Genomic DNA, 9,338 nt, shown 5'->3' on the forward strand with positions numbered 1-9,338 from the left:
CCATATGCCAAAAACTATTTGGATATGACTCAAACTAAATTTTATGAAAGATTCCTTCAAAAGTTTCCTCAAATAAGAATTTCTCAAAGATTTTTTGAAATGGAAAAACCTTTTTATATTAAGATTAATCATGTACGCACCACGTGTTGTTGTAGGATGCATATTGATTTTTCCATGCACAATGATATTTTTCATCATATTTGTTCTACTTTGCACACTAACGATGTTTTGCAGGAATGTAATATACAAGCACCTCCTAAGTCGGTAAGAGAATTTATTTCAAGTGTGCTATGTAATAGACATGATGGTTGAATTTAATATAAGATGCCTTGTTTGGAAGGTACTTGTGCTATATGTGGTGGTTTGCAACATTTACCAAGATGCATACATTTGGAGAGCATGCATGAAATTGGTACGAAACTAGTTTCTTTCAGAAAATAAAAGATAGTCACATATGGAGTTAAAGATGGAAAATATTTGAAGAGATGTGAGCTAGTGAAAAATGATATATGTGTAGCTCAATTTATGAAAATGTTTCAAGAGAAACTAGTTTATGAGTACATAATGCATACACATAGAGCTCGATGGTTAGATGAGCAATTCAAGTTATAGAAGGACACATTTCCTCTTGGCACCATTGTCTCTATCGTTGATTTTGCTGAAAATTAAAAACTACAACCTCAAAATGAAGTGCAATCTATGTATTATCACTCTACACAAGTTTCTATTTTTGTACACATAGCATTCATGCATGTAGATGATAGCACAGAGGAGGATAGAAAGGTTGTAAGAGAGTATCACTTCTACGTAAGTGATGATCGTACTCATTCATCAGAGTTTGTACAAGGATGCTTTAAAGTTATCTCTGATAGTTTAAGGAAAAGGAACATACGATCCAATCGACGCTTAATATGGTCAGATAATTGCACCGCACAATTCAAGAATGCAAGGATGTTTTATTGGTTGACAAGGATGCATATGACAAGCGGTGTACAACATTTTTGGAATTTCACTTAGGCTGGACATGGTAAGGGAGAGAACGATGGTGCAGGAGCATGTGTGAAAAGAGCCCTAGCTAGGGAAGAATTGAAGTATGAAGGTGGTGCTGAGTTGATAAATACAGAAACAATTGTGCGATGGTGTAAGTCTACGATGGGTCCAGGTAATCCAGGTACGTCACTGGTTCGTAGATATTTTTGGTTGATCATCGAATCTAACATTGAAAACTATCTAGATTATTGTACAGTTGCAAGATCGAGTGGCATGCACTCATTTATGAGTTCAAATTCAAGTTCACTGGTAATTTATACGAGATGATATGTTTTTGCTCTTCATGCATGTATTGTTTGTGGGAAGAATGTGAATCACAAGAGTGAGTTGACAAATGGTCTTGTAGACCGTTGGTTCCCATTGATTCATATCAAATTCCCAAAGCACTACAATTGAGCCAGATGGAGACATCGATGGATTTTGACCATGTATCCGACCTAGTTGATTCAGGTGATTTTTTGAGTTAATTTTTTTGCAAGTATTCTTTTTGGTTCGTTTTGTTGTACATCATACTTTATGTTTGGTATTAATTAACACTATAAAATGCAGGTCATGTGTATGCAGTTGTTCAGAAAAGAACAATGAAGAAGGAACAAATTACTATTTGTGTCGTTGTGTTGAGCCAAAAAGAAAATTGACAACCACAATCATTGATGGAGAGGGTATTGAGTACCCAATAGGGTCTGTTGTCATGACAGGAACATGGCTTCGGAGATACCCTATCAAGAATTCTGATGTTTGGTTGGTCGAGGACTTTGAAACACATAGACATATTCTTTATTTCTCTAACCTTGTAGTTGCAACAAATATTCATTTGATGAAGTATCATGGTAGACCTCATAAAAAGATTTTATGGAAAGTTCGTGAATCTGACCACAAGGCAATACTTAACACAATATGGGTTAGAGTCGATCCTGAAGGCTCACTTGATTGATTATGCGGTTCAGAGTAGAATGATTTTGCGAATTTTGTATAAATCATCGATGAATTATTCTATATTCATTTTTTGTATATATAAATGCCCATGAGCTGATTTTTACATGTTTAGGGGCATAATTTTGTATATTTAAATGGCAATGAGCTGATTTGTACATATGTACATGCCAAATTTTGTATATTAAAATGGCAATGAGTTGAATCGCACATATTGTAATGCCAAATTTTGTATAAAAATCCATGAGATGATTTGTAAGACATTTTTTTGTATAATCAAATAGCCAAGAGCTGATTTGACCATATTTAGAGGCAAATATTTGAATAATATGTGACTATGTTGTGTGTCAATGTTTTGTGACTATGTTTTAAGTATATGTGATGTGTCCTTGGTCAATCATGAGAATTCTTAATTCTTTTATAATCATGGAGAATTATTTGATTCATTATCAGGTCATAAGGGTCATACATTGAGACTAGATACAATTTGAGCAAAAATCTTCATTGTTGTTAAAAAAAATTGTCAAAAAAGTTGTCAAGCAACTTCTACATTGCATCGGTAGGGTATGACTCTAGACGTTCCGACGCTTTGGGATGCATGAGAGGGAAATGCCTAGCGTAAACCTTCCCACTCAGACATGCTCGTGACGTCGGTTTGTGCACACGACGAACCGAATCAATTCTAGCCAATCTTGCAACTTTGCATTGCATGCAACTAACGGTTTTTGTAGCAGGTGAAAAAATGCTACCAATTGAAAATGGCTTTGAGTCGTCAAAAACCAAGATAGGAAATTGTAGAGGAGCTTCACGTGACCCCAGGGGTTCAAACGGATTGACCATATGTGTCCTGGATTTGAAGAAACAGTCCGTCAAATTTTGACAATTTTTTGGACTCAAGGCACTTAAGGAATCACCCCAGTAGGGTACGAATCTCGACGTTCCGGTGCTTTGGGATGCACGAGAGGGGCATGCATACCCACTCAGACATGCTCGTGGCATTGGTTTGTGCACACGATGAACCGAATCAATTCTAACCAATCTTGCAACTTTGCATTGCATGCAACTGACAGTTTTTGCAGCAGGCAAAAATATGCTACCAATTGAAAATGGCTCCGAGTCGTCAAAAACTGAGATAGGCCATTTTAGAGGAGCATCATGCAACCCCACGGGTTCAAACAAATCGACCATATGTGTCCTGGATTTCAAGAAACAGTTCGTCAAATTTTGATAATTTTTTGGACTCATGGCACTTGAGAGATCGCCCCAGTAGGGTATGACTCTAGACATTTCGGCGCGTTGGGATGCATGAGAGGGGCATGCCTAGTGTAAACCTACCCACCTAGATGGGCTCATGACGTCGATTTGTGCACACGACGAACCGAATCAATTCTAGCCAATCTTGCAACTTTGCATTGTATGCAACTGACGGTTTTTGCAGCAAGCAAAAAAATGCTACCAATTGAAAATGGCTCCGAGTCATTAAAAACCGATATAGGCCATTGTAGAGGAGCCTCAAGTGACCCCTCAGATTCAAACGGATCAACCATATGTGTCTTGGATTTGAACAAATAGTCTGTTAAATTTTGACAATTTTTTGGACTCAGGGCACTTGAGAGATCGCCCCGGTACGGTATGACTCGACATTCTGACGCTTTGGGATGCATGACAAGGGCATGCCTAGCGTAAACCTTCCCACCTGGATACGCTCATGACATCGGTTTTTGCACACGATGAACTAAATCAATTCTAGCCAATCTTGCAACTTTGCATTGCATGCAACTTACGGTTTTTGTAGTAGGCGAAAAAAAGCTACCAATTGAAAATGGCTCTGAGTCATCAAAAACCAAGATAGGTCATTATAGAGGAGCCTCACACGACCCCACAGGTTCAAATGGATCGACCATATGTAAACTGAATTTCAAGAAACAGTCCGTCAAATTTTGACATTTTTTTGGACTCAAAGCAATTGAGAAATCGCACCGGTATGGTATGACTCTCAACGTTCCGGCGCTTTGGGATGCATGACAGGGGCATGCCTAGTGTAAACCTGCCCACCTAGATGCGCTCGTGATAAACAAAATTTGACCATTGCAAGCGTGAGGGTGCTCTCGCACCAAACACATATTGTTGTTTTTATTCATATTGTTGATTTTTGTTGTTTATATTCATATTGTTGATTACATATGCAAATATTCACTTAAATTTATAGAAGGGTAGCCACCAAATACGACAAATACACAATAATGAACTAAATACAAGGACTTTTGTAGGGTTAATTAAACATTTTAGAAATTTTATCAAATCATATTCCACGATTGCAATGTTTTATATCATATATTTTTGTTGTTTATATTTATATTGTTGATTACATAGTCAAATGATCAAATAAATTTATAAAAGGACAACCACAAAATACAACAAATACAAAATAATGAACTCAGTACACATTTATTGGATCAAATATCGATATTTATATATATTAAAAAAAGACATGTTTGCCAAGTCAATACAAATATTACAAAAATGTGGCATATGCCATGTCCAAATCGATATATAATAAAAATGTAGAATATATCTACATGTATTGGTCATTCTATGACCAAAACTAACACTATATGATCCTAAACTTGTGGTGGATCATCAAAATCAAGCATCTTCGATATAGTACACAGGTCTGTAGATGGCTGCAAAACCACTATTCAAAAGCCAAGTTAGAATTCTTTTGTAGAAAATAGTTCACAATTAACAACATAACTATGCATTTAACTTTAATTCCTTTGCAATTGAAATGTAGATTACCTCATCGACTGATCTAGGAGCTAATGTCTTCCCTCTCCCCCTCTCTCTCTCTCTCCCTCTCCCTCCTTCCCTCCCCGCTCTTCTCTCCCTCTCTCCCTCCCTCTACCTCTCCCCCTCTCCCTTTCTCTCTCTCCCTCCCTTCCTCCATACCCCTTCTTCTCTCCCACCCTCCCCCCTCTTCTCTCCCTCTCTCCCTCCCTCTACCTCTCTCCCTCTCTCTACCTTCCCTCCCCCCTCTCTCTCTCTTCCTCTCTCTCCCTCTCCCTCATTCCCTCTCTCTCTCCCTCTCCCTCTCTCTCCCTCTCCCTCCTTCCCTCCCCCCTCTTCTCTCCCTCTCTCCCTCCCTCTACCTCTCCCCCCTCTCTCCCTCTCCCTCCCTCCTCTCTCTCTCCCTCTCCCCTCTCCTCTCCCTACTTCCCCCTACTCTCCCTCTCCCTCTCTCTATCTTCCCTCTCTCCCTCCCCCCCTCTCTCTCTCCCTCTCTCTCCCTCTCCCTCCTTCCCTCTCTCTCTCCCTCTCTCCCCCCCCTCTCTCTCTCCCTCTCCCCTCTCCTCTCTCTCCCTGCCCCTACTCTCCCTCTCCCTTCCTCCATACCCCTTCTTCTCTCCCACCCTCCCCCCTCTTCTCTCCCTCTCTCCCTCCCTCCTTCCCTCTCTCTCTCTCTCTCTCTCTCTCTCTCTCTCTCTCTCTCTCTCTCTCTCTCTCTCTCTCTCTCTCTCTCTCTCTCTCTCCCCCTTCCCCCTTTTCATTCACATCTTTTCTACTACCAATAGTGCATACGAGGTACTGAAACTATTAGTTCACTGCCCTGTCATAACTTTTTTAAGGCAAAGGAGAGCATACGCGGGACTTATTACTTGTACTGAGCCCATTATTCGTTACCCTGCGATAACATTTTTTAGGCTTAGGAGTGCATACGTGCTACTTATTGGTCGAGAATGGGAAAAAAGAATATCATTGGGCTTGTCAACATTTTATGGACTAACAACGCATATGCGGTTATTAATGTAGCACATACATGGTTTATAGACATAGCTTTAGTTGTCCAAGAGCCTCAATAGCCTCAAAAGAAGTTTTTGAGGTCGTTGAAGGCCCCACTGGAACTGTGTCTGCACTTCTATCACTGTTTTATACATAGAAGTAAGTGAATTTTTTATTTTTTCATAATTTCAAATGATTGAATTGTTGTTCTTATTAGTTTTTGTCAATAGTATTGTGATTGTTTAATAGTTTGATTCCAAAAAATAGTGATAAGATGCATATTTATGGTTATTTGTTTGTTAATGAACTTTTGTTTACATATATATGTAATATGATTCTATTTAGGACAACCGATATCAACCATGGGAAAGAACAAGCGAGGAATGATGGAACAATGAGAGGCTCAAAAGGAAAGACAAAGGAAGTGTATGAATAAATTGTGTGACAAAATAATAATGGGAGAAGAAGGTATATCATCCTCAACATCTCAATTCGATTTACCAAACGAATATAATGCACCTAATGCAATTGAAGAAGAGACATTTGATTTACCATTTGAACCTAATGCAATTGAAGAAGATACCGCATTGAATAATAATTAAATGATGAACATATTACACCTTCTCTACTTGAAGAATTGAATGTACATAATGCATCGATATTAACCTCCTAGAATCATTCGTAGGAAACCAAAGTATCTAATTGACATTGATTAGAATATATTGAAGTCAATGCCCAATAAAATGAATGAACGAACTTGTAGGAGAATGGTTAAAATAATATGGCAAAACTATTTTAATAACTTAAATCAAACTGCAAGATGTCAATTAATTGTTCAAATGATTAAAAATTTGAATTTTAGAGAGACAATGAAAATTCTTGGCCTAAGATCATCTGAAAGTAACAGTGAAAGAACTATTATGAGAAATCTATTTGATGCATATCAAGCTATTGGTTCAAAATCACATACTAAAGATTCTAATTCTACTCGGCGTGTTTTTACATCAACCATAATGAGCAAGAAAATAAAAAAAGATCGTTTAATAAGCAAAACAAGTAAGTCATTAAACGTTAGTAGAACAACATTAATTAAAGCATTAAAGAGGCGAGAAAAAATAGATGAACCTAACAATAATTCTCTTTGGGTATTCTCGGGTAGACTACCACACAAAGACAAGGTTGTTGTTGATGCACTAAAAACATTAAATGAAAAATTTTGGCATGAATTTTTTTATGAAAGATTCCTTCAAAAGTTTCCTCAAATAAGAATTTCTCAAAGATTTTTTGAAATGGAAAAACCTTTTTATATTAAGATTAATCATGTACGCGCCACGTGTTGTTGTAGCATGCATATTGAATTTTCCATGCATTATGATATTTTTCATCATATTTGTTCTACTTTGCACACTAACGATGTTTTGCAGGAATGTAATATACAAGCACCTCCTAAGTCAGTAAGAGAATTTATTTCAAGTGTGCTATGTAATAGACATGGTGGTTGCATTTATTATAAGATGTCTTGTTTGGAAGGTTCTTGTGCTATATGTGGTGGTTTGCAACATTTACCAAGATGCTTACAATTGGAGAGCATGCATGAAATTGGTACAAAACTAGTTTCTTTCAGAAAATACAAGACAGACACATATGGAGTTAAAGATGGAAAAGATTTGAAGAGATGTGAGCTAGTGAAAAATGATATATGTGTAGCTCAATTTATGAAAATGTTTCAAGAGAAACTAGTTTATGAGTACATAATGCATACACATAGAGATCAATGGTTAGATGAGCAATTCAAGTTATGTAAGGACACATTTCCTCTTGGTACCATTATCTCTATCATTGATTTCACTGAAAATTATACACTACAACCTCAAAATGAAGTGCAATCCATGTATTATCACTCTACACAAGTTTCTATTTTTGTACACATAGCATTCGTGCATGCAGATGATAGCACAGAGGAGGATAGAAAGTTTGTAAGAGAGTATCACTTCTACATAAGTGATGATCGTACTCATTCATCGGAGTTTATACAAGGATGCTTTAAAGTTATCTCTGATAGTTTAAGGGAAAGGAACATACGATACAATCGACGCTTAATATGGTCAGATAATTGCACCGCACAATTCAAGAATGCAAGGATGTTTTATTGGTTGACAAGGATGCATATGACAAGTGGTGTACAACATTTTTGGAATTTCACTAAGGCTAGACATGGTAAGGGAGAGAACGATGGTGCAGGAGCATGTGTGAAAAGAGCCCTAGCTAGGGAAGAATTGAAGTACGAAGGTGGCGCTGAGTTGATAGATGTAGAAATAATTGTGCGATGGTGTAATTCTACGATGGGTCCAGGTAATCCAAGTACGTTAATGGTTCATAGATATTTTTGGTTGATCACTGAATCTAACATTGAAAACTATCTAGATTGTTGTACAGTTGCAGGATCGAGTGACATGCACTCATTTATGAGTTCAAATTCAAGTTCACTAGTAATTTATACGAGACAGATGGTATGTTTTTTCTCTTCATGCATGTATTGTTTGTGGATAGAATTTGAATCACAAGAGTGGGTTGACAAATGGTCTTGTAGACTGTTGGTCCCCATTGATTCATATCAAATTACCAAAGCACTACAATTGAGCCAAATGGAGACATCAATGGATTTTGACCATGTATCCGACCTAGTCAATTCAAGTGATTTTTTGAGTTAATTTTTTTGCAAGTATTCTTTTTGGTTCATTTTGTTGTACATCATACTTTATTTTTGGTATTAATTAACACTTTATAAAATGTAGGTCATGTGTATGCAGTTTTTGCAGAAGAGAACAATGAAGAAGGAACAAATTACTATTTGTGTCGTTGTGTTGAGCCTAAAAGAAAATTGATAACCACAATCATTGACAAAGAGGTTATTGAGTACCCAATAGGGTTTGTTGTCGTGACAGGAACATGGCTTCGGAGATACTCTATCAAGAATTCTGATGTTTGGTTGTTCGAGGACTTTGAAACACACATACATATTCTTCATTTCTCTAACCTTGTAGTTGCAACAAATATTCATTTGATGAAGTATCATGGTAGACCTCATAACAAGATTTTATGGAAAGTTCGTGAATCTGACCACGAGGCAATACTTGACACAATACGGGTTAGAGTCGATCCTGAAGGCTCACTTGATTGATTCTACAGTTCAAAGTAAAATGGTTTTGAGAATTTTGTATAAATCATCGACGAATTGTTCTGTATTCATTTTTTGTATATATAAATGCCCATGAGCTGATTTTTACATGTTTAGGGGCATAATTTTGTATATTTAAATGGCAATGAGCTGATTTGTACATATTTACATGCCATATTTTATATATTAAAATGGCGATGAGCTATATCGCACATATTGTAATGCCAAATTTTGTATAAAATCCCATGCGATGATTTGTAAGACATTTTTTTTATAATCAAATAGCCAAGAGTTGATTTGACCATATTTAGAGGCAAATTTTTGAGTAATATGTGACAATGTTTTGTGACTATGTTTTGAGTATATGTGATGTGTCCCTGGTCAATCATGAGCATTC

Source organism: Cryptomeria japonica, chromosome 6 (genome assembly GCF_030272615.1).
Source record: "Cryptomeria japonica chromosome 6, Sugi_1.0, whole genome shotgun sequence".
In the NCBI taxonomy this organism is placed as follows: domain Eukaryota; kingdom Viridiplantae; phylum Streptophyta; class Pinopsida; order Cupressales; family Cupressaceae; genus Cryptomeria; species Cryptomeria japonica.